Source organism: Rattus norvegicus, chromosome 1 (genome assembly GCF_036323735.1).
Source record: "Rattus norvegicus strain BN/NHsdMcwi chromosome 1, GRCr8, whole genome shotgun sequence".
Lineage (NCBI taxonomy): Eukaryota > Metazoa > Chordata > Mammalia > Rodentia > Muridae > Rattus > Rattus norvegicus.
The window spans coordinates 37758893-37786643 of NC_086019.1; the positions used below are offsets into that span (position 1 = coordinate 37758893).

The window sequence follows — 27751 nt, forward strand, 5'->3', positions numbered from 1 at the left end:
GGATAAGGTGGTTCAGGGGAAGTGAAGGCCACAGCTGTGAGGACAAGAACCAGAACTAATAGCAGACACAGGTGTCTATACCATGTTCTCTCCCTAAGGCTCTTCAGCATGTTTGCCTAAGCCTGCACAGCTACCTACCACAGTCAAAGCTAAATGGCTGTATCCTCCATCCTGCAATGCCTATGAAGCCTCGACATGGCTCACCTTCTCTGAACTTGCAAACCAAAAATTTTCATTACACTTGAGAGGAGAGCTCGCTGTATAATCCAGGCTGGCCTAGAATTCTCTATATGGCCCAGGCTACTCTTGAACCTAGACAATCTTTCTGTCGCAGCCTGCCCCAGCCTGCCCCAGCCTGCCCCAGCCTGCCCCAGCCTGCCCCAGCCTGCCCTAGCCTGCCCGGTACAGGGATGGGCCCAGGTGAATGACCATGTCTAGTTTGTCAACTCTGCTATATTTTCTTTAAACAAAACTTCAAATGCCCAGTTTTTCAATGCACTTGCCTTGAGCTTTAGAACTCACGTGGTCCTCCAGTCCTACCACATACCTCCCTCCACTCAGGGGTGGCATGTGACTAGACTCGGGGTAATTAGGAAGGATTTCTCCTTCCAAAGGAGCGACGGGAACATCTGGCTCTGAAGACACTGGATAGGACTGGATGTTTCTGTTCCCAAGGTCTTTCCTGCCTGGAGTTAGGAAAGCTACATCTGCCTGTGGAGGAGCTGGGGTTCTGGTGCCCATTGGATCCGAAAGCAATGCTGGGTCCTTGAAATCCAGGACCTCTACCTCTCCCACAGGTGGCCCCTGTTTGATTTGACGGACCAAAGAAGCCAATTCTGTTTCCCGGTAGGATGGCCAGTTACCAGGGGCTGGGTGTGGCAAAGGAGAAGCGAGATCAGAATCTGGAGACATGGTGCCAACATCCACACAGCTCGGATTAGCCTTTGATTTGAAAGACACATCAATACATCCATTCTGCTGTGGCCTTCCAGGGCCTCCCCTGGTTCAATTGGTGGTTAGTCTACATCCTCTCTATTCTCTTTGTAATAATTGAAACTGTCTTCAGTACAGATCTCCAGGGCTGCAGCATGGTTGAAGGAGTGCTCCAGCACTGTTGAAAGAGTGCTCCAGCACTGAGGAGCAGGCTGTGGAATGGGCACCTCTGACCATGGCTGGCCAGACATTGTCCAGGGCCAGCCTGCTGCTGATGTGAAAAACCCACACCCCAGGAATCCCCAGGTTGCTTAGTCTAAGAACAGAGGAAAGAGTGGATTATAACTAGTCCATTCATCCTCCTTCCAAATTTATTTTGTAATCAAAAGACTTTAACGATCAAAGTCAAACTTTGCCTGCTATATCAAACAGAAGCAAAGCTTCTACGTAACTGAGATAAATACCATACAGGAACTTTGTTATAAGCTGCCTTTTGTCTGGCATTGTGTATGGAACACTAAGTCATCAGGTTATATGTCTGCTCCAGAAGCCCATATCAAATATTCTGTCAAAACCTGGCTGTCTTGAGAGCAAACATGGAATGCAAGAATATTTTATGCTTTCTCTACGTGAATGAAAACTTAAATCGCACTCAAGCTTACTTAAGCTTACAATCCCTAAAACACTTAAATAGTACTGATTTCTACAAGCCGTGCCTACACCAGTGCTTATCAGTCTTCACTGGGCTCTGCAAGATAGGGGTGGTAGCTGTGCTAGATCTTAGTGAGGAAAAAGTTGGCTTTGAGAGGTTAGTTAATCTTCAGATCATACAGCCAAAACTTGGCAAAGCTAGGGCAAGAATTTCATGCTAACAAGAAACTTTGTCTTCCAAACATCTCTGTGTACCGTGATTCACATGGACTAATGTATTAATGACAGAGGATGATAGATCTATCAGTACTTTTAATGACCAAGTCTAAAACAATTTTTGAGCAAAAGTTCAACATGGGTGAGATACAAATGTATTAATCAAAATGAGGCTCAGTATTTAGGAACAGATCTTCATTTTCTCTGTAGAGTAGACCATGAACCCCTCTTAATTCCCAAGAATCTCTTTTCTCAGAGGAGTGTCACCAGATAGTCCCAGCTATCCTGAAACTCAAGACCTTCTGCTGGGATGTGGCACTACTCTTGCCAGCTCAGTCACCTACTATCTCAGTGTCAATGGCACGGTTGCTGTGAAGAGGACAGATGTGTAAGACGACTCCTAACCCTAAGAGAAAGCTTGGGTTAGGAAGGCTCTGGAAGGCTGAAGGAACTCCCATTCAGAGCCTGTCCCACATGTGGCCCATATATATACACCCACCGAACTAGATAAGATGGATGAAACAAAGAAGTGCAGGCTGACAGGAACTGAATGTAGATCTCTCCTGAGAGACACAGCCAGAATATGGCAAATACATAGGTGAATGCCAGCAGCAAACCACTGAACCGAGAATGGGACCTCCCCATTGAAGGAATCAGAGAAAGGACTGAAAGAGCTTGAAGGGGCTTGAGACCCCATATGAACAAAAATGCCAACCAACCAGAGCTTCAGGTGACTAAGTCACTACTCAAAGACTGACCCTGGGCTCCAACTGCATAGGTAACAATGAATAGTAAGGGCACCAGTGGAAGGGGAATCCCTTCATCCTGCCAAGACTGAACCTCCAGTGAATGTGATTGTTGGGGGGAGGGTGGTAATGGGGGGAGGATGGGGAGGGGAACACCCATATAGAATGGGAGGGGAAAGATGTTAGGCGGGGGTTGGGGATTTAGCTCAGTGGTAGAGCCCTTGCCTAGGAAGTGCAAGGCCCTGGGTTCAGTCCCCAGCTCCGAAAAAAAAAGAACCAAAAAAATAAATAAATAAATAAAAAAGATGTTAGGGGGATGTTGGCCTGGAAACCAGGAAAGGGAATAAAAGTTGAAATGTAAATTAAAAACACCCAATTTAATAAAGATGGAGGAAAAAAAAGACTCTGGAAAGCGTGACCTAGCCAATGATATCAATCCTGTGTTTGCATGAAATACCAAAGCTCAAATTCTCCCAGATTATGTAATTTCCTCAAAAGTAAACAATCAAGAATAAGAGGGAATGGCTAAAAAGAAGTATTAAGATCCACTGAATCATATAACGAGATCTTTGTTCACTGGGGCAAGTATTCATCATTCTAGTCTAGGTTTCTACTGCAATAATGAAGAGAGTTGAGGTTTTCTTCAGTTCTCTTTCTCTCTCTCATTCTGTGCACTGTCCACTAGCCACTACGTCTACCCAAGTGTATTCATGATACTCTGCTGTACTGGCTGGATTTCGTCACCCTGATGCAGACCTGAGAAGAGACTGCCTCAATCACACAAGCCTGAAGGCAAGTCTGGGGGAGGGGCATTTTCTTGGTTAATTATTGGTGGGAGGAAGAGCAGTTCACTATGGGTGATACCATCCTAGGGTACCGTATCTGGTTGTGTAAGAAATCAGGCTGAGTAACACAGAGGAACCAAGCCAATAATAATGTTCCTCCATGGCTTCTGCTCCAGTTCCTGCCTCCTTCTAGGTTCCTGTCTTGCTTCACTTCCTGCCTTGGCTCCCCTAATGCACTGTGTGACCCAGGACAGTAGACCAAATAAACCCTCTCCTCCCCAAGTCAGGTCAGTGTTTGTCCCTTCTGTGAGTTGCTATATTCAATTGCTAAGGTTTCTTTTCATTTTTTTGAGACACAGTCACATGTAGCTGAGGATAACCGTGAGCTTCTATTCCTCCTGCCTGCACCTCCCAAACACTGGGATACCAGCTGTGATACTAAACCCTGTTTGTGTGGCACCAAGGTCAAAACTCTGGGCTTTGTGTCCACAAGGCAAGTGTTCTACCAGCAGAGCTTCAACTCTTGCCCTCAGTTGGTGCTTATAGAAATTAGGGTTGCAAATAAAACATACCACAGAAGACAAAAGTCCAGGCTGATAAAATGACTCAGCAGGGAAAGCCACTTATCTACAAAAGCTGAGAGCTATACCCAGAATCCAGTGGCAGTGAGAGAGCACAAACTCTGACAAACTGGATTCCCACCCAGACACCTCCCCACCAGCTGCCTCCAACCCCCAACTCCCACACAGTAATATAATTTTAAAAACTGAAACCAATCAGTAACAAGAGACCCTGGAGCCCCAGCCCATCCCACAGCAGGGTATTGCAGCTGGGAAACCTCTTGAGTTTGGAAGTGAACAGCTTCAAAGCTTCAAAGAGTAGGAAAATACAAATCATGCAAGCGTGGAGCAAAATAAATGCCTTTTAATGAGACATAAATCAATATCCTGGCGTTTGCTACAGTTAATTTACCCTCCACACTGAGGTCATTTTGAATGCTCACAGATAGAATTTGTCTCCTAGAAAGAAAAACTGTATCACAAAACAGAACAGCCATGCTGGCCTGCCTGTGACTAATCCTTTCCCAGGAACTACTCTCTTCTCTACCTGAATACGCATATGTTTCAGAAGAGGCCTGCAAACATGAATAATGTGTGACCACTGTTGGAGGAAGAGGTTCCAGGACTAGGAAAATGTTCTTCTCCTTGAAGGGGTACAGCAAAGCATCCAGAGGGAGCTAGGACCATGATCCTGAGCTACTTTAGTTTACAAATGTTGTCCTCAATGCTGGGCATGTGTGATGCAATGTTTCAAATCCTTAAGACAACGATACTGACAGAATCTGGAGGAAAGAAGCCTAGGAGACAGTGTTAAGTATGAAAACACGGAATGTGAGGCAAAGCCCATGCTGAAAGGGGAGGTAGCAGAGTTGTCACTCAGAGCAGTGGTAGGATAATTCTGACTTGCATTTTATGTTATTCCATTGTCTGTAGTTTGTCTCATTTTATCAAGCATGAGGCACACCAAATCTGTCAATCACTCTGGTCATGTCTCACACTGCTCCGTTATGGCACACCCCTGTGTCTTAAAAATCGTAGTATTTCAAGCACTCAGCCCTCCTTCCAAGGGGCTCTAGGTACAACCTGGGGAGAGAGAGTCTTTAAGCTAGAGAGTAAGAGGTTAGAGGAGAAAGGATAGAGGCCAACTGCTAAGTCTGTTCTAGAGTCTAGACTACACAGCGGGTGAGATGGAGACCAAGACCCGGTACGGATCACAGAACAGGAGGGGACACTTGTATGTAGAGCCCTTGGATATAGAGCTGAGTGCTTGAAATACTATGATTTTTAAAGGCAGATCCCCTGGACACCAACAGCATCTGGAAGGACCAAGAATCACAGAGTATTAGAATGAGAATTGGTACCTGCATAGCCATAAGAAGATGCTGTGCATGTGCATGTGTGTGCCCGTGTGTCTGTGCCTGTGTGTGTGTGTGCAAAAAGCATGTGAGGAGAAAGTTGTGTTTCCCTACTACAGCCATAAAGGCCTTCATACACGTGCTCACACACATGCATGCGCAGGCACATGCACACACACACACAAACGCTGTCATCCATTCACTCCGGTTCTTCACTGTCTCCTTTGATGCTTTCCAGAAATATAAAAATTGCGGGGAGGGGCAGAATGAGCTGTAACCGGAGTGACTGATAAAATGAACCAAAATACAAACAACCAGGTAACATGAAATACAAGTAAGAAACACCCTATCTACTCTGCATAAGAGATCACCCCTGTATACATACTTCAGAGCTGTATTCACTGTGGCTTGGACATTTAACTCTGACATAAGCACCTTTCATAATTTCGGGAAGACTATTTGTAAAACTGGGAAGATAGTTATACTTACCGCCTATAAGTTGAGAGAGTTTTAATTAAGATAATATCTGCAAGTGTTTTATCACAATGCCCTGCAGATAAAGTGATGAGCAAATTTTTGCTCTGTCACTCTATCTGCCCACAATCTAGTTTTAGTTTGACTGAGAAGCAACTATGGGAAGCCACAAAGAAACTCCTGTGAGTTAAGCTGGTATTGCAGAATACAAAGACAAAAGAGCCCACCTGAAGTCAATAGTCTCATAGGAGCACCAACTGGACAGACACCTGCAGAATAGCCTACTGCAGCACTAGCAGAATAACCCACTGGGGAGACTAAGAAATGGATTTGTCTCTGACAACGCTGTGGGTAAACCAATCAGCACGATTTCAGGTGATGATGCCAGGAGAAACCTGAGACGACTAAAAGCCTCATCTACCTCCCCCCCATTATAGTACTCATAATTTAATCCTTAGCAATACCTGTTTGAAAGAATGAATCATGATGCCTCCTCTCCAGAAATCATTAACCTGAAAAGCTTCCACTAAGGCAGTTAGTTATGACTGGATATTTTTGTGTAGCCCCAAGAACAATGTTTTTCACAGCAAGCCCCAGTAGTTCTACAAAAACATATAATCACTGTTGGTTCTGGTTTCTATGCCTGACAGATAGTGCAGGAAAAAGAAAGAATCTTTTACATCTTGGAGAGCCTGAAGCTCCAGAGGTCCAGCTTAGGTCTTGGTTTTGAACCAGCGCCTTTCTTAGAAGCCACCAAAGGTTATTATCAAATGGTTTCTGGCCACTAGAGATAGTGTCCCTCCTAATGTCCTTCCAGTGCATAGCACAGTCACACACTCCACATTACTCACGGGTAGAGATTCTTCACAGACGGCTCACTGTTAGTCAGGCTGAAATACAGGGCTTTTCTCTTCAGGTCATCTGCTTCCCCTTGGCAGAAGCCCACCTTAGGAGGAAGCTGCAGCTGGACACTGTAGGATTCTTTGGGGCGAGTTCCAAAAACTGAAGACCATTGGCAGGATAGAGAAAGAGGACATAGGAATCACATTCATCGGGTGCCAGAACGGCCTGGAAAGTGTTCAGCTGTGGACAAAAAGGAATTGCAGACACCCTTAAACAAAGAAATGAACAAAAGAAGAAAATCAGAACACAGGTAAGGTGTTCCAACAAGGGGGCGGAGGCCAGATCCTTTTTAGGATTTCCCCATGTTGGTTTTGAACATAATCTCTTTTAGAATCCCCTCTTCAAATTACAAATATAATTTTGTAAACCATGTGTTATTTTTTAAATCTTTTCTAACAATTTAGATCAATAGTTAAATAATGCATAAATGAAACACTGGTTTAAAATCTTTAGGATTGCAGGGAAGAGGATGAAGAAGAACTAACTAACACTAAGGATATTTGAAAAAGCCATATGAAGGGCCAGAGAGACGGACAGTTAAGGGCACAGGCTGTCTTCCAGAGGTCCTGGGTTCAATTCCCAGCACCTACTCACCCATGGTAACTCACCCCTGCTTGAAACTTCAGTTCCAGGACTTCTGACAGCCTCACACAGATATACAAGTAGGTAAAACATCCGCGAACATTAAAATACAAAAGCCATATGAAAAGCTACTTGCCAACTTACAACGAACGTTTAAAGGGAATTGACTTATAAGGTGGGTAATTCTCCTTCCATTGGCTACAAGTTCTCAAAATGGCCAGAGCCAGATGTAGGACACCTCACTCTCAAGTTGTTGGTCGAGGATGTCACAGAGATGATACCAGAGTTGTCATTTCTCATTGCTCAGGGCTACCCATCAGAATGTGATGGTAAGATCCTATAGCTGATGACACCACACAAGTAGGTCAAAGAACTTGAAGAAATCACACAGACCTGCCTGCACAGTACTTAGCAGGAAGCTTCCACCCCTGCTAGCTACCCTTTATGATGCTAGAAGATGCTATGCAGACTATTCTCACTCCACTGTGACTACTCAGGGCTATATAACAAAAGCCCTGGCAAGATGTACTCATGGGTTTGCCATGAATGCCAGGAATGTTATGAGGATCATCAATCACTTTCTGGGTGGATTGAAGGTCTGCACTACAAGAGGAAACTTTTGCCTGGCATTGTAAATCTGGTCAAGAAACCATGGTGGAGAGGCTCATAAGCCCTGGGAGTGAACCATAACTACTATTTTCTTAAATGGATATATAGTATCAAACTATACCAGTTACAAGCTCATAGATTAACACAGCTCTCATTGGTCATTGGGGGAGGATCTTCATACAGTGGATGGTAGTTAATACACATTCATAACTAGTCCGAACTCTCTGTGGCGAGCTCAGCCACAGATGCTCCCACCATATCAAGTTCCCCCAACGCTCAGGGAATATTGGAAAGAAAAGAGGTGGAAAGAGTTTAAGAGCCAAAGGTCGGAAGGAATTGGGTCAAAACAATGACATGTGCTCATGATATGGTCGTTGAACTCCCAAACTCAGTGCAGTTCGTGTCCAGCAGAAGAGCAAACCACTCAACATTCCAGCACGGATGTGGTAGGGCACTGAAGCCCCTGCCTGCAGCTGAGAAGATTCTGACAGTTGAGAACTGCTAGGGGAGGGTTTTCTTTGGGGGGGGTCCCTAGTGAGTGGACCATGCTGCAGTGGTGGCCCCTCACCCATGAGTAGGCTTCACTGTATTCAAGGGATTCTTAGAACAAATACAGGGGGTGAAGTGGATATACTGAAATATACTGTATCAATGTATGAAATTCTCAACAAATAACATTAAAACACTGTATTTAAAAGTGTTAAGGTTGTAAGCTTCTCCAGTCGAAACTCTTTTGAGAGTTCTGGACAAGGAACAAAATTGATTTGCTCATTCCTATACCCTCAGTTTTTATTTTGTGTCTCAACGGCTTTCACATCCATATATCATATTAGCATCCATGCGTGCACCCACCCATGCAGCCATCCATGTATTCATCCATCCATCCATGCATCCAACCATCCATGCATCCATCTATCCATCCATGCATCCATCCATTTATGCATCCATCCATTTATGCATCCATCTAGCAGGCATCCAGGAAGCCATGCATCCATCCATCTATGCATGCATCCATCCATCCATCTATGCATCCAGCCAGCATACATCCAGCCAGCCAGCTATGCATCCATCCATCCATCCATGCATCCAACATCCATGCATCCAGCAAGACATGCATCCATCCATCTATGCATCCACCCATTGCCTACTGCAGGCAACACTCAGTCAGGAAGCAACTGATCAAAAGGCATCCTTACTGATCTCACAGCCAAACTCCCTTTCCTCTTCAATCTCTTTACAACACGAGTTATCTTGTCACATTGCAGATGAAGAAAGAGACCCAGGGGCTTGCTTAAGGTTGGGCAATGATTAATGGTGGAAGCCAGCCAGACCCAACAGCTCATCCCCTACAATAGACAGTCATCTGAACTCTACCAAACAAGCCATTCCAGGACACAAGCTCTGACACAATCTCCCTTCCCTGGCTCAGCTCCACTAAGCCCTCCACACAGTGTTTAAGGGTCCCCACTCCTACTAAGTGCTTTGATGCTGTGTTCATATTTCCCTGCACCAAGAAAATCCTAACCAGCAAGCACTGCCTCCTGGGGGTCGAGGACTGTGATTGCCTGCGGAACCCCTTCCATCCTTCAGCACCCACTTTGTTGGTTTTCCAGTATGTATTTGGCTCCTGTTGGTTGTCTGGTTTGGCTTTGGCCTCCACTCACTAAACCATCTGAATATTAATTCATTGGGGTTGGTACCCGCTAAACCACATTATGTTTGATGCTGCATTCAGGACAGAGCCAAAAAACTATGCCCCAAGAGCCTGAATTATAGGAGAGGAAAACAGCCAGGAGTGGAATTTTAGGAGAGTGACTGGGGACAGGCATGGTGGCAGAGGCCACAGAAAAAGGAGAGTGTCCAGGACATCAGAGTGGGGGTGGGGTCGCATCACAGTGCCAGCCAATGAATGAAGATAAACACTGTGGGAGCCAAAGTAGACCTAGATGAGAGTTGGAGTCTGAATTAACACCAGGGTGACTGTGGAATTATTCCCTGATATTTCGTTTACTGAGTTTCAAAGGGATGTTTTCTGCCATTACCAACTTCTTCTACCATAGAATTAGTTAAGGGATGCTCCACTGTCTTAGACTCTGTAGTTGGCTTCTCTCACTAGATCATATATGTTGTACAATTTAATAGGGAACTGGGGAGACATTTCTCTTACAAATACTCGCTTTATAAACAAGGTGGATGACAAGAAGGAAAAGAATCACTTATTGGTATCATTATCTTTTCATTTTGCTAAACAAGACAAACTGACACACCAAGAACCTCAAAGCTGAATACAAGGAATAAATGTGTCCTTGTGTTTTTTTCTGTCTTGTTCTAGAACATCTCAAATGTCACTTTTGCCTTTCTGACACATAATGCTAAAGTACAGCTTTGAGGTTTGGGTAATAAGACAAAGAAATGCAGATATTAATATGATTATAGGAAAAAAACTCCTCTGTATTCTCTAAATGGAAGAGTCTACTTACCTTCCTTGTTTTTCAAAAAAAAAAGTTCATGAATTCAGTCCCCACATTCTACATTTATTGCAGCTGTAGTCCTCAATTATGTCATCAGCGGGACTTGACCCTCCCCAGAAAGGTGAAAACCTCTAAGTTTCCAACTCAGGTACACGCAGAACATGCGTCATCCCTCATCAGTCAGGGTAGGGCCAGAGGCTGCCAAAACTTTATTTCAGTCACAAGAAAGTTCAAGTAGGAGATGAAAAGCCAAACTAATAATCCCATCCTTAAATGACCAACTGTGGAGGCTCCTGGTATGATGGCCACAATCAACATCACAAGGTAAGGGAGAACCAAGGTTCTAAATTTAGAGAAATTCCATAGGATAAGGGCTGTCTACATGTGGAGATCAGAAGGCAGTGGGGAGGAGGTCTGGGAAGAAGTGAGGAGGCTGTGATGGGAGAGCCTGACTTTTAACGTGGAGATGTGCACATGAGTGCCTTGCTTGTTCTATGTCATTTCTGTGTCACCTTTTGGTGAAGCACTCACTTCAGATGGCAAGCTTTTCTTTTCCTCATCTCCACTAAAACAGGCAAATAACGGAGGAGAAAACAACAAAAACTTCCTTTTAATATACTTTATGATCCCAAAGTACATTCTGGAAGAGTTGACCTGCTTGAAATCTGCCACACATGAACCCCTTCCTTGTCAGGGCTACAGACTTCCACACAGAATTGCTATGAGGCCACTTCATGGGCCCTGAAGAGCCCCTCCTTAGAGACACCTTCTGTCTGACTCTTTTCCAAAGGGAAAGGCCCTCACATTCCCAGAGACAAGTTGTCCAAGGGTCCTCCACACAGGTTCTGAAAGTAAGCCCTCAGCTGGACTACCAAAACCTGTACAAGAGTCATGGCCTCCCAACTTCCCCAAAGAGAAAGAGAGAGTGCCAGCTAGGAAAGGAGCTCGCCACAGGGTGGAGAGCAGTTCAAAGAGGATCAGGTCAGAGTTGCCCAGCTGCAAGGTCTCCAGTTTCCTATTCAGACAGAAAACCAGAAGGCTTCTCAAACATACCATCCAACAAGGGTAAAACATCAACCAGCAGAATGTCATCTCTACAACAAGGGATTTGTCTATCCAGCCTTACCAAAATGATAACAAAAGAAGAAATGAGGTGATTCCTTCCTGGGGGACACAGTTCAATGCTCAGTCTTCAAAAGGCCACATTCTCTGGAGGTGTAAGGCCACTGATTCTGGCCTCTGATGTTTGGTGTGAACACCAACCACCACATTGTATGTTATGTATGTTATTTTTTCCCCATTCCCATGGGGACACTGATGTGCTTCCAAATTCACTCCCGTACTGTAGATTCGAGAGAATGCCTAATGCTTTCACAATGGCATAGTGTATCCTCCTTCATATGTAGTCTTCATGGACACCTAAGCAGTTTTCTTCATCCCATTTTCATATATCTAGTTATTCTGTATCCTCTGTCTTCACTGACATGTGGTAAATTACACACATACCCTTTCTGTGGACTCTAGCTCCATAAATTAAAAACTCCAGCTAAATCCAAAGTTCTTGATCAACAGCTGTCACCTCTGCACCAACTCATCACCCACCATTCCATGTTAAAGCATCCAGGGACCAGCTGTGATGCATACTATTAGCTGTCAATATGACAGTATCTACAACCATCCAGGAAATAGTCACCAGGCATGTCTCTGATAAAGTATCTTGATTAGATTAATTAAGGAGGGAAGACCCACCCTAAATATAGACACCACCATTCCCTGGACTCAGGCTTGCACTGGATACAAAGAGATAGGAAGCTTAGAAACAACACCCATCTTTCTCTGCTTCCTGACTACAGATACAATGTTTCCATCCTTTTCTGAAGCAACCTCCATGCTCCCATCCTTCTTCCAGGATGCAGCCCAGACTAAGGAAAGCTCTCCTACCACTCATACTCAGTTCCCATTCCTGTGGTCCTTCCAACCCAAATGAAATTCCTCATCAACAAAAACCTTCGACCTACTATCTAACTCAATTCTAGATAACACCCTCCTCCCCCGTGAGAACACAACAGCCTTCCCCTGACACCAAAAACACACAGAGCAACAACAACAACAACAAAATACGGTACCCATTATTACTCAGATCTTCCGGCCATAACCTCTTTGCTCTATGAAGTGACAGTTTAAGAAATCTCAGATTAACTAAATGAACAAACACTTTATTTGTTCATTTTTTTTAAATACAGTTGCACCATGCCATTCTTGCATGCCAGGGAGAACACTCTGTCATACCCAATGTGAACATCCTGGAGGGAATGAAGAGACAGAAACATTTCACACTGTAAAGATATTATTCCTCTGATGTCATTTCCAGTGCCTAATATTAATATTACTATACCAGATGTAAGAAAACTATGTAGAGCCTGCCCCACATGTGGCCCATACATATACAGCCACCCAATTAGACAAGATGGATGAAGCAAAGAAGTGCAGGCAGACAGGAGCTGGATGTAAATCTCTCCTGAGAGACACAGCCAGAATACAGCAAATACAAAGGCGAATGCCAGCAGCAAAGCACTGAACTGAGAACAGGACACCTGTTGAAGGAATCAGAGAAAGAACTGGAAGAGCTTGAAGGGGCTCGAGACCCCATATGAACAACAATACCAAGCAACCAGAGCTTCCAGGGACTAAGCCACTACCTAAAGACTATACATGGACTGACCCTGGACTCTGACCTCATATGTAGCATTGAATATCCTAGTAAGATCACCAGTGTAAGGGGAAGCCCTGGGTCCTGCTAAGACTGAACCCAGAGTGAACGTGATTGTTGGGGGGAGGGTAGCAATGGGGGGAGGATGGGGAGTGGAACACTCATAAAGAGGGGGGGGAACGGCGGCACAGATCTTCCTGGTTGCTGCCGCCGCAGAGTGCTCGTGGGCAGCACCCCCGAGCAAACTTGAGCCTTGGACCACAAGTAAGACCAACTTTTCTGCTGCAAGTGACCTGCCTGGTGAACTCGGGACACACAGAGGCAGAATTCCTCTAGGATCGGGCACTCCCTGTGTTTACCAGGAGTTCCACACCCCCGGATCCCGGCCCGCAGCAGCTCTCTGCTCCCAGACCCCGTGGGAGAGAGACCTCACCGCCTGGTCAGGTGGGCACTCCTGAGGCGGCAGAGTGGAGGAGACCACCAACACTGCCCACCCCTTCCCACATCCCTGGCCCAAGAGGAAACTGTATAAGGCCTTGGGTTCCCGTGGGGGAGGGCCCAGGAGCGGCAGGACCCCTGCACCTGAGACACCGCCGGAACGAACCTGAAGGAACAGACCGGATAAACAGTTCTCTGCACCCAAATCCCATGGGAGGGAGAGCTAAACCTTCAGAGAGGCAGACACGCCTGGGAAACCAGAAGAGACTGCACTCTGCACACATTACTGATTCCAGAGGAAAACACCAAACGCCATCTGGAACCCTGGTGTACTGAAGCTCCCGGAAACGGCGGCGCAGATCTTCCTGGTTGCTGCCGCCACAGAGAGCTCGTGGGCAAAACCCCGCAAGCAAACTTGAGCCTTGGGACCACAGGTAAGACCAACTTTTCTGCTGCAAGTGACCTGCCTGGTGAACTCAAGACACAGGCCCACAGGAACAGCTGAAGACCTGTAGAGAGGAAAAACTACACGCCCGAAAGCAGAACACTCTGTCCCCATAATAGGCTGAAAGAAAACAGGAAAACAGGTCTACAGCACTCCTGACACACAGGCTTATAGGACAGTCTAGCCACTGTCAGAAATAGCAGAACAAAGTAACACTAGAGATAATCTGATGGCGAGAGGCAAGCGCAGGAACCCAAGCAACAGAAACCAAGACTACATGGCACCATCGGAGCCCAATTTTCCCATCAAAACAAACATGGAATATCCAAACACACCAGAAAAGCAAGATCTAGTTTCAAAATCATATTTGATCATGATGCTGGAGGACTTCAAGAAAGACGTGAAGAACTCCCTTAGAGAACAAGTAGAAGCCTACAGAGAGGAATTGCAAAAATCCCTGAAAGAATTCCAGGAAATCATAAATAAACAAGTAGAAGCCCATAGAGAGGAGTCACAAAAATCCCTGAAAGAATTCCAGGAAAACACAATCAAACAGTTGAAGGAATTAAAAATGGAAATAGAAGCAATCAAGAAAGAACACATGGAAACAACCCTGGATATAGAAAACCAAAAGAAGAGACAAGGAGCTGTAGATACAAGCTTCACCAACAGAATACAAGAGATGGAAGAGAGAATTTCAGGAGCAGAATATTCCATAGAAATCATTGACTCAACTGTCAAAGATAATGTAAAGCAGAAAAAGCTACTGGTCCAAAACATACAGGAAATCCAGGACTCAATGAGAAGATCAAACCTAAGGATAATAGGTATAGGAGAGAGTGAAGACTCCCAGCTCAAAGGACCAGTAAATATCTTCAACAAAATCATAGAAGAAAACTTCCCTAACCTAAAAAAAGAGATACCCATAGGCATACAAGAAGCCTACAGAACTCCAAATAGATTGGACCAGAAAAGAAACACCTACCGTCACATCATAGTCAAAACACCAAACGCACAAAATAAAAAAAGAATATTAAAAGCAGTAAGGGAAAAAAGTCAAGTAACATATAAAGGCAGACCTATCAGAATCACACCAGACTTTTCGCCAGAAACTATGAAAGCCAGAAGATCCTGGACAGATGTCATACAGACCCTACGAGAACACAAATGCCAGCCCAGGTTACTTTATCCTGCAAAACTCTCAATTAACATAGATGGAGAAACCAAGATATTCCATGACAAAACCAAATTTACACAATATCTTTCTACAAATCCAGCACTACAAAGGATAATAAATGGTAAAGCCCAACATAAGGAGGCAAGCTATACCCTAGAAGAAGCAAGAAACTAATCGTCTTGGCAACAAAACAAAGAGAAGAAAAGCACACAAACATAGCCTCACATCCAAATATGAACATAACAGGAAGCAATAATCACTATTCCTTAATATCTCTCAACATCAATGGCCTCAACTCCCCAATAAAAAGACATAGATTAACAAACTGGATACGAAATGAGGACCATGCATTATGCTGCCTACAGGAAACACACCTCAGAGACAAAGACAGACATTACCTCAGAGTGAAAGGCTGGAAAACAACTTTCCAAGCAAATGGTTGGAAGAAGCAAGCTGGAGTAGCCATTCTAATATCAAATAAAATCAATTTTCAACTAAAAGTCATCAAAAAAGATAAGGAAGGACACTTCATATTCATCAAAGGAAAAATCCACCAAGATGAACTCTCAATCCTAAATATCTATGCCCCAAATACAAGGGCACCTACATACGTAAAAGAAACCTTACTAAAGCTCAAAACACACATTGCACCTCACACAATAATAGTAGGAGATTTCAACACCCCACTCTCATCAATGGACAGATCATGGAAACAGAAATTAAACAGAGACGTAGACAGACTAAGAGAAGTCATGAGCCAAATGGAATTAACAGATATTTATAGAACATTCTATCCTAAAGCAAAAGGATATACCTTCTTCTCAGCTCCTCATGGTACTTTCTCCAAAATTGACCATATAATTGGTCAAAAAACGGGCCTCAACAGGTACAGAAAGATAGAAATAATCCCATGCGTGCTATCAGACCACCACGGCCTAAAGCTGGTCTTCAATAACAATAAGGGAAGAATGCCCACATATACGTGGAAATTGAACAATGTTCTACTCAATGATAACCTGAACAAGGAAGAAATAAAGAAAGAAATTAAAGACTTTTTAGAATTTAATGAAAATGAAGGTACACCATACCCAAACTTATGGGACACAATGAAAGCTGTGCTAAGAGGAAAACTCATAGCGCTAAGTGCCTGCAGAAAGAAACAGGAAAGAGCATATGTCACCAGCTTGACAACACACCTAAAAGGTCTAGAACAAAAAGGAGCAAATACACCCAGGAGGAGTAGAAGGCAGGAAAATAATCAAACTCAGAGCTGAAATCAACCAAGTAGAAACAAAAAGGACCATAGAAAGAATCAACAGAACCAAAAGTTGGTTCTTTGAGAAAATCAACAAGATAGATAAACCCTTAGCCAGACTAACGAGAGGACACAGAGAGTGTGTCCAAATTAACAAAATCAGAAATGTAAAGGGAGACATAACTACAGATTCAGAGGAAATTCAAAAAATCATCAGATCTTACTATAAAAGCCTATATTCAACAAAACTTGAAAATCTGCAGGAAATGGACAATTTCCTAGACAGATACCAGGTACCGAAGTTAAATCAGGAACAGATAGACCAGTTAAACAACCCCATAACTCCTAAGGAAATAGAAGCAGTCATTAAAGGTCTCCCAACCAAAAAGAGCCCAGGTCCAGACGGGTTTAGTGCAGAATTCTATCAGACCTTCATAGAAGACCTCATACCAATATTATCCAAACTATTCCACAAAATTGACATAGATGCAGCACTACCGAATTCCTTCTATGAAGCCACAATTACTCTTATACCTAAACCACACAAAGACCCAACAAAGAAAGAGAACTTCAGACCAATTTCCTTTATGAATATCAACGCAAAAATACTCAATAAAATTCTGGCAAACCGAATCCAAGAGCACATCAAAACAATCATCCACCATGATCAAGTAGGCTTCATCCCAGGCATGCAGGGATGGTTTAATATACGGAAAACCATCAACGTGATCCATTATATAAACAAACTGAAAGAACAAAACCACATGATCATTTCATTAGATGCTGAGAAAGCATTTGACAAAATTCAACACCCCTTCATGATAAAAGTCCTGGAAAGAATAGGAATTCAAGGCCCATACCTAAACATAGTAAAAGCCATATACAGCAAACCAGTTGCTAACATTAAACTAAATGGAGAGAAACTTGAAGCAATCCCACTAAAATCAGGGACTAGACAAGGCTGCCTACTTGCTCCCTACTTATTCAATATAGTTCTTGAAATTCTAGTCAGAGCAATCAGACAACAAAAGGAGGTCAAGGGGATACAGATCGGAAAAGAGGAAGTCAAAATATCACTATTTGCAGATGATATGATAGTATATTTAAGTGATCCCAAAAGTTCCACCAGAGAACTACTAAAGCTGATAAACAACTTCAGCAAAGTGGCTGGGTATAAAATTAACTCAAATAAATCAGTAGCCTTCCTCTACACAAAAGAGAAACAAGCCGAGAAAGAAATTAGGGAAATGACACCCTTCATAATAGATCCAAATAATATAAAGTACCTCAGTGTGACTTTAACCAAGCAAGTAAAAGATTTGAACAATAAGAACTTCAAGCCTCTGAAGAAAGAAATTGAAAAAGACCTCAGAAGATGGAAGGATCTCCCATGCTCATGGCTTGGCAGGATTAATATAGTAAAAATGGCCATTCTACCAAAAGCGATCTACAGATTCAATGCCATCCCCATTAAAATACCAATCCAATTCTTCAAAGAGTTAGACAGAACAATTTGCAAACTCATCTGGAATAACAAAAAAACCCAGGATAGCTAAAACTATCCTCAACAATAAAAGGACTTCAGGGGGAATCACTATCCCTGCACTCAAGCAGTATTACACAGCAATAGTGATAAAAACTGCAAGGTATTGGTACAGAGACAGACAGATAGACCAATGGAATAGAATTGAAGACCCAGAAATGAACCCACACACCTATGGTCACTTGATTTTTGACAAAGGAGCCAAAACCATCCAATGGAAAAAAGATAGCATTTTCAGCAAATGGTGGTGGTTCAACTGGAGGTCAACATATAGAAGAATGCAGATCGATCCATGCTTATCACCCTGTACAAAGCTTAAGTCCATGTGGATCAAGGACCTCCACATCAAACGAGACACACTCAAACTAACAGAAGAAAAACTAGGGAAGCATCTGGAACACATGGGCACTGGAAAAAAATTCCTGAACAAAACACCCATGGCTTATGCTCTACGATCAAGAATCGACAAATGGGATCTCATAAAACTGCAAAGCTTCTGTAAGGCAAAGGACACTGTGGTTAGGACAAAATGGCAACCAACAGATTGGGAAAAGATCTTTACCAATCCTACAACAGGTAGAGGCCTTATATCCAAAATATACAAAGAATTCAAGAAGTTAGACCGCAGGGAGACAAATAACCCTATTAAAAATGGGGTTCAGAGCTAAACAAAGAATTCACAGCTGAGGAATGCCGAATGGCTGAGAAACACCTAAAGAAATGTTCAACATCTTTAGTCATAAGGGAAATGCAAATCAAAACAACCCTGAGATTTCACCTCACGCCAGTGAGAATGGCTAAGATCAAAAACTGAGGTGACAGCAAATGCTGGCGAGGATGCGGAGAAAGAGGAACAGTCCTCCATTGTTGGTGGGGTTGCAGACTGGTACAACCATTCTGGAAATCAGTCTGGAGGTTCCTCAGAAAATTGGACATTGAACTGCCTGAGGATCCAGCTATACCTCTCTTGGGCATATACCCAAAAGATGCCCCAACATATAAAAAAGACACGTGCTCCACTATGTTCATAGCAGCCTTATTTATAATAGCCAGAAGCTGGAAAGAACCCAGATGCCCTTCAACAGAGGAATGGATACAGAAAATGTGGTACATCTACACAATGGAATATTACTCAGCTATCAAAAACAACAGCTTTATGAAATTCGTAGGCAAATGGTTGGAACTGGAAAATATCATCCTGAGTGAACTAACCCAATCACAGAAAGACATACATGGTATGCACTCATTGATAAGTGGCTATTAGCCCAAATGCTTGAATTACCCTAGATGCCTAGAACAAATGAAACTCAAGACAGATGATCAAAATGTGAATGCTTCACTCCTTCTTTAAAAGGGGAACAAGAATACCCTTGGCAGGGAATAGAGAGGCAAAGATTAAAACAGAGACTGAAGGAACACCCATTCAGAGCCTGCCCCACCTGTGGCCCATACATATACAGCCACCCAATTAGACAAGATGGATGAAGCAAAGAAGTGCAGACTGACAGGAGCCAGATGTAGATCTCTCCTGAGAGACACAGCCAGAATACAGCAAATACAGAGGCGAATGCCAGCAGCAAACCACTGAACTGAGAATAGGACCCCCTTTGAAGGAATCAGAGAAAGAACTGGAAGAGCTTGAAGGGGCTCGAGACCCCATATGTACAACAATGCCGAGCAACCAGAACTTCCAGGGACTAAGCCACTACGTAAAGACTATACATGGCCTGACCCTGGACTCTGACCTCATAGGTAGCAATGAATATCGTAGTAAGAGCACCAGTGGAAGGGGAATCCCTGGGTCCTGCTAAGACTGAACCCCCAGTGAAGTAGACTGTTGGGGGGAGGGTGGCAATGGGGGGAGGATGGGGAGGGGAACACCCATAAAGAAGGGGAGGGGGAGGGGGATGTTTGCCCGGAGACCGGGAAAGGGAATAACACTCGAAATGTATATAAGAAATACTCAAGTTAATAAAAAAAAAAAAAAAAAAAAGAAGGGGAGGGGGACAGGTTAGGGGGATGTTGGCCCTAAACCGGGAAAGGGAATAACACTGGAAATGTAAATAAGAAATACTCACGTTAATAAAAAACATAATAATAAATAAAATAAACAAAAAAAAAAGAAAGAAAGAAAAGGAAAACTATGTAGAGATCACAGAATCTTCCAGGCAAAGGAGATTGGTGTGTGCCAAAATCTACCTCAGAAATGAAAAAAAAAATCTATCAAAGCAAGAGTTCAATCCCAGGGCCTTCAAAGTATTCAGAAGAGCCTTCCACAGGAGTAATTGAAAACACATCCTGTGCTCAAAACCTCATGGAACTGAACAAGTCCTGAAGCCCATTCAGCCTATGGCAATATCTGAAGAACAATATGGATGTTTGGAAAAGTTTAAAGACAAGAAAGCCACAGAATTTTCCCCACCAAATTCCCCTTCAAAAAGATAAGAAAAACAAAGGGGAAAAAACCCAAAACAGTAATTTGGAAAACCCTCCATTTAAAAAGTACTTATAGAGAGGGCCAGAGAAGCCTCAAAAGGTAAATAAATCCCTTGCCTTGAAATCCGAGTTCAGTTCCAGGAACCCATGTAAAAGGAGAGAACTGGTACCGGGATGATCTCCTCCCAATTTCTGCATGTGCACACATAAATCATACAAAACCACATACCATACATGTCCTACACACATACCATATACACACCCCACATATATATCATGCACACACAAGTGGCCTCAATGCAGTATGCACATACCGTACAAACACCACACACTCACACACAACCTGCACACACCATATGCATATAAACACACCATACAGGGCTGGAGAGATGGCTCAGCGGTTAAGAGCACCCGACTGTTCTTCCAGAGGTCATGAGTTCAATTCCCAGCAACCACATGGTGGCTCACAACCATCTGTAAAGAGATCCGATGCCCTCTTCTGGTGTATCTGAAGACAGCTACAGTGTACTTACATATAATAAATGAATAAATCTTTAAAAAAAAAAACCACACCATACAGACACACACAAGCACACACATCATGCACATACACACATCATACACATAAACTATTCACAGACACACACATCACACACACACATATACAAACACACACACAATGCAAATATGCTGACATACATACACATCATGAACATGCAGACACACAATTTCATATACAGCATAAACAGATTATTTACATACGCACAATACATAGACATACATATTCACATGTAGCACATAAACATATACATACACATACATGCACACACACACAGAGAATAAAATGAAATAAAAAAACCAAGTCCTTACATAAAGGAGTTCTACCACAAGATCGTTACATGGCAGGAACAACACATTGCCTTGGTTAATTCTCATGACAACCCTAAGAAGTCAGCACTATCATGTCAATCTACAGCTTAGAAAAGGAAGTCTGAGGGCTTGTGTCTTCCAAGACCACTGCTGCAAGTGTTTTCTGCCTTGTACCTGACTACACAAGTATCTGGAAGGTGTAATGAAAGAATTACTGTGCCTATGGATGTTGCTCATTCATGAAGGACTTACTTAGCTAACCTTCATGAGGACTTGTGTTCAAGTCCCAGAACTGCAAAATTGAAGGAAGAGCTGGGAAAATGGTTCAGTGCAAGGAGTTGCTATTCAAGCATGAGGACCTGAGTTTGATCCCTAGAATACACACTGAACAAAAACAGTCATGGTGTCTGTCAGTCCCAGATCTGTAGTCCCACAGGAAGGAAGGCAGCTCCGCAAGCCTCGTCACTCAGCAATCAGTCCTAGATTAGCTGCTGAGTACTGGGTCAGAGAGAGGTGTGCCTGAAAATGATTTGAAAGGGAGCTGGATAGAGTGCTCAGCAGGTTAAAGGCGCTTACCTCAGAAGCCTGATAACCAGACCCCATGAAGGAGGATTAGCAGAAAGCTGACTCTGAAGTTGTGTTGTGACTACCACAGTGTTAAAGCATGCACATGTATGCAGAACAAATAAATAAGTTTTAAAAGGTGGAGAGTGCCTAAGGAATGACACTCAAAGTTCTTTTCTGGTTGGCACACACATGCATCCCCACACAAATGTGAGCCATGCATGAATGTCTGTGTGTGCCTTCACGTGCGCACACATGCGCAGGCACACACACAGACACAGGTACAGCATGCACGGATACCAAAAGGAAACTGTCAAAGACCATATCTCATGAAATATTGCTAATGAAATGAGAATCCTAAGTAGTAAGCTCATCTCTCTGGGGCTGTAACCTTCATGTCAAATAAACACTAAAACACTTGGGACCCACTGCAGCCTCAAGACCCCGGAGCCTCACTGGAAATGCTTCCTGCTTTAAATTTTGTTTTTGTTTGTTTGTTTTTTCTGTTGCAAGAGGCTAACTAATTCAGCTGAATTTTCCTTGGGAGCAGCAGAGCAGTAATTTCAAAGTGAGGTTATCATCAGAAGCATCCTTCACAGCAACATCACTCCAGTTCACACTTCCTTTGAATATGGCTCCAGGAACTGTCCTAGCACCAAAGCCGCAATGAACACTAAAATGCTAACCTTATTTATTAGATGTCTTCAGAAAAAGCGCAACTATTGTTACTGTAACTACTTATATGATTCTTGTACAGAAAATGGGTCTTGCATGAAAAGTGTAAGAAAGGGGAAAAGTATGTCTTCTAAGGTGACTTTGCCTCACTTAAGGCAGATTTGGAAATTATTTTCTCTTCTGTGATACAAACAGTAATTACTGTACTTATCCTGTGGGACTGTGTTGAGAAGACAGTATAAAACGGTCCTGCAAGAAGGTAAGGAGAGGGGGTCAGAGGCATGGCTCCCTGGTTGAGATAGATCATTGGCTCTTCCTCCAGAGGACCTATGTTCATTTCCCAACACTCACATGACAGCTCACAACTGTAGGTAATCTGGTCCAGGGTATTCCACGGGCACTGCATGCAACGGTGTGTAGGCATATGTCCCATGTGCATAAACACAATTTTAAAAATTTAAAGAGAAGTCTGATGGTGTGAACAAACAGACTATTTAACAGTTGTCTAAGTAGTTTGCCCTTCGACCCTTACTAACTAAGTTCACCAGAAAGACTATGGCTCAGCCTGCACTCTGGGTTCAGTTCCCATCAAATGGGTAGGTTGTGATACTACACACCCACTATCTCAGCACAGGTCAGTCAGGTCAAAGGATCAGAGATTCAAGATCATCCTCCATTATGAGGTTTGAGGCCAACCTGAAATGCATGGCGGGAGGGGGGGGATCAAAAACAAAACAAAAGGAACAACATAAACGTCAGACTCCCCCAACTTCAAATCGTTCAAGGCTGCCTACTTAACCAATTGCAGTCCTCAGAGGGGACAACGTCTCTACCCTTGAGTGCTCCTGCATCAGATCCCAACATGCTGGTCTTCTGAAAGACACTGTGCCTGCCATGCCCCTAGTACATTAACCTCCAGCGCTCAGGCTGATACATGCTCTGCCTTCTATCCTGGAGAAATTGCTTGCTCACTGAAACCTACCCAAATGGAATCCCTGAATCAGGATGGGTAAGGAGGAAGCTCTAGCTGGAGAGACTACCATATTACCACAACAAAAGGTTATCAATGGTGCTCCTACTAAATGTAAGAGAGGACTTTCAGGGGGTTGGGGATTTAGCTCAGTGGTAGAATGCTTGCCTAGCAAGCACAAGGCCCTGGGTTCGGTCCCCAGATCTGAAAAAAAGAAAAGAAAAAAAACAAACAAACAAACAAACAAAAAAACAGAGGCCTTTCAGAGTAAGAGCATTCCGTTCAGAGTCTATGTCTATTTCAGTGCCGATATAAGGAAAATGTGTAAAAATAGTTTCTGAATTAACAAATATCGACTATGTTTAGATAGAGATTATATATGATATACATGACTCTCTGCATATATAACCCTAACCCTAACCCCTTACTCCTAACCCTAACCCCTAGCTCCTAACCCTAACCCTGTGACATAAAGTTTTTTAACATTACAGGAGAAGCTGGGAAGGCAGCACACCCTATGAAGTGCTTGCTGTGCGTGCATGAAGTCCTGATTTGAATGGCAGCACCCAGATGAAAAGCAGGTCGTGGCAGCACACTTGTAATCTCTGCTCTGGAGAGAAAAACAAGCAGATCCCTAGGGCTCACTGGCCAGCAAGCCTAGCCTAACTGGGGAGCCCCAGGTCCCAGAGAGACCCTGAATAGAAAGACAAGATGGCTCCCAAGCAAAGACATTTAAAATGGACCTCTGGTTCACACATGCATATGCACACATGTGCATGCACACCCACACTCTCACTCATAAATGAAAAATAGTAAAAAAAAAAAAAGACCGTAAGAAAATAGAAATATTAGAATTGGCGACCTAGTTGCTTGTATTAGAAAAGTTTATTTTTTTCCACTATAAGCTTGTTATACATGATATTAGATAAACATTTTAAAAAGAATGTATAAATGAATGACTGAGCGAATGAAACTTAACAGTGGGGACTGTCTTCTCTAGCCCTCTAGCTGGCTGGCCTGTCCCAAGGAGGCAGTGTTTGAGTTGAAGGTATTCTGTTGAACTGTAATTGAGATGTCAAACCCAAGGCATTACAAGGTTAGTCAGTAAACAAAACTGGATGTTAACCTGTCAAGTAAGAAACTGTAGCTTCAAACAATGTTTATTTCTCCATCTCTCCTGGTGCAGGCTTTAGGAAAACATGTCTCTTCCTTTAAGTTCACAGAACAAACCCGGCCACTGTCACTGACAGGAACAATGGGCAAGCTCTTAGGGAAGACATCATTTCTGTAGCTCAGAGGCTCTAGGGGAGTTAAAGCAAACACAGATTTGCTCCAGGTCTATGGCATTTTACACCCAGGTGGAATTTCACAAGAGGACTCTGTCTCTACCTACACCAGGAATGAGGCCATTTACCCTCACTCACCCACACCTGCTTCACATGTTGCCAAGACCAAAGCCAGAGAAGAGTTGGTGTTTTCTCCAGGGAGACTGCAAAGCAGGCTCCTGCAGACAGAAGTATGTAAACTGTTACAAAGGCAATGTGGAGAAAGCTGCAAGGAACTTACTAAGAAGTTCATGGCATGCTTGCTCACTTTCCTGTGATGTCAGCTAAGGCTGTGCAGTGTTTTGACACTTTAAAAAGTGTTGGCTTTGAAGAGGTGGCTCAGCAGTTAGGAGCACCTTGTAGTCCTTTCAGCATGCTACTCAAATCTCTGTATCCATTCTCAGTCAAGCAGTTCACAACTGCCTGTATGTAACAACTCCAGCTTCAGGGGGCCCAAGCCCTCTTCTCGCCCTACCAACACAAGCAGACACAGAGAAAGACAAACACACACACACACACACACACACACACACACACACACGAATTAAAAAAACCTTATAAAGCATTTTATAGTATTGGTTATAGTAAAAACGTCACAGGAGCAACCTTAATGACCACTAGGAAGGGTGAGATTTTATACGGTTGTAATAAATGTTAAAGAAATACACTGACCAGAGCAAACTATACAGCAGAACAAGCAAGTGAAACAGTAATATGGGCACTGTGGACCCACTGTTGTCAACGGCAACAATATGCTAAAGAAATAGCTAGAAATGTACACACGAACCTACATGTTATTTTTGGTTTCTCCAAACAGGGTTTCTTTGTATTCTGTCCTGGAACTCACTTTGTAGACCAGGCTCGCCTAGAACTCACAGAGATCTGTTTGCCTCTCTGACTCTGCTGGGATTGAAGGCGAGTGACACCACACCCAGCTCATACAAAAAAAAAAAAATTTCCCAAATTTTTACTTTTTTCGATGAATATATCATTAGAAACATTTGTGTACTTATAGGTGATTCCAGAAAACAGAAAAAAACCTGTAAATTGTCTTAAGTTCCCTCAGGATCTTTGGTATCTGCACCTTACTCTCTCATTTTGCTAAGCGATTTTCTTAGTGTTGAGGAGCGGAATCAAGGGAATGCCTCCTAGCCTATGCCTTAGTTTCAGGTTCAAGCCCAACCCTCCTGTTTATTCAGCTGCAGAGTACACCTCACTTACCTCTCCAGACCACGCAGGATCCGGCCACTGCTGTGACTCGAGTGGATGTCAGCCAGGAATGGGGCGATGGCTAGGAGGTCAGTAAGAAAATCATCAACGACATAGTCTCCCTGGATAAGTCCTGGGTGGAGATGATGCCGTTGGTGCCCACCTACAATAAGACCACAGGGCGGTGAGACAGTTCAGCAGGTAAGGGCACTCTGCCATCAAACCTGACGACTTGAGTTTTAGGACCCGACAGAAGGTGGGATAAAACAAAACAAAACAAAACAAAACAAAACAAAACAAAACAAAACAAAACAAAACAAACCTGGTTGTTCTCTGCTCTTCACAAGCATGAGGTGGCACGTGAATCCTTCCCCACATAAACATTTTTAAAAGGGCAAAACAGTGGTTGCTCACATCCTAAGGGCAATCCCCAGTCGAACGCACCTACAGTCCGAGTTCTACTAGAGTCAAGAAGACTCCCTTCTCTTTGCAGGTTGAGACACATCCAGGGTAACAAACTCAACTTTGGCGACAGTCCTCAAGTGCACTGCGACCCACAGGTGCGGCCGCTCTTGAACCCGCTCATCTTTCTCCACCACTGCACACCTTGGACGCCGTGTCCTTAATTAGATTGCTACGCCTGCATGCACAGCCTCCCACCGCCCCTAAACGCAAATCGCACTAGCCACCTCAACTTCATCTTCCTGCCTGGGAAGTCGAAGTAGAGGGGGACGGTTCCAGCTCTCCCTTGAAATGATCCTTATTCCTCCACAGTAGGGATCTTGAAGCTGCAGCGCTGCTGCTAAGCCTGGTCCCCAGCGGCGATGACAGTTTAACAAGGCGGTTAGCTGCTCCACACCCTGGGAAGAAACTACGACCCCACACCAAGCCGCGCACCTCTGGGAGCTGAACTTACGTAGAGGTTGCTGAACTGGACACCGTAGAAGCGTAGAGGTACTGCTAGCTTCACAGCCACGGAGCTTTCATCGTCGCCCTCCTGTGGCAGCCGGTGTCCCCAGGACTCCCCGAAAGGAAAGAGCTCTTCAGGACGCAGAGCCCCGGATCCGGACAGCAGCACCAGCACCAGGAGCAGCGATAGCGGTGATGGCGGTGCCAGCCGCCTGGCTGTCAGGTCCCAAGACATGCTCACTCCTCCCTGGCTCTGCCCTCCACACCTCGAGTCTCTGCAGGCCACAGTGCCCACCAGATGTCCACGTGGACCTTCGGTCCGCAATGCGGGCCCAATCACCGCACTGATTGGCTACAGCTCTCGGCCACTGACCAATCAGCGAGTCTGAGAAAGTTTGCCCGCGGCCACTAAAACTGGTTCTCATTAGGTTTTCTAAGACTGCTGTGGTTTGGTGGAGCAGCCAACCTGGGAAGGTGAGATTGTTGGCCGGATCTGGTCTGGGCTGTCCCAACTACTCCTGGGCTACCCACAACTCTCCAGTATGGGTTATGGCTCTGCAGGAGGTGACCTCATGGGCTGGAGGGACACTAGGCACGGGCAGCTGTAGGCTGTAAGCGACTGTGCGCGCTAGGTTGGCAGAGTGAGGGAGGGTAATGAGATTACATACTGGAGTGTGCTCCCTGCCCTGGCGTCCCGGGTACCCCTCTTGCAAGAGGCCAGGCCCTCTGATAGATTCAAAGGAGCTTCTTCTCTATCCTGGGACTGCTCTGCCCCACCCACATTTCCTGCTGAGAAGCATGGCTTTGTGAAAGGCTGACTCCCAAGTTCTATCCCCAATCACTGGCTAACCTTTGGGAGGACACTGCCACCCTCTGAAATGTCCTCCCCAGCTGTTTACCTTCCCTGGGGCAAACCACCCCAGCACAGACTGTGAATCCC

General features: G+C 44.1%; 2 pseudogenes; both read right to left on the reverse strand.

The window, feature by feature from the left end:
* The window catches only part of LOC120099102 (rho GTPase-activating protein 20-like), a 316059-nt pseudogene that overhangs the window by 86735 nt on the left and 201573 nt on the right, over nt 1-27751 (reverse strand).
* Nucleotides 334-27616, reverse strand: Nid2-ps2 (nidogen 2, pseudogene 2; annotated as a pseudogene).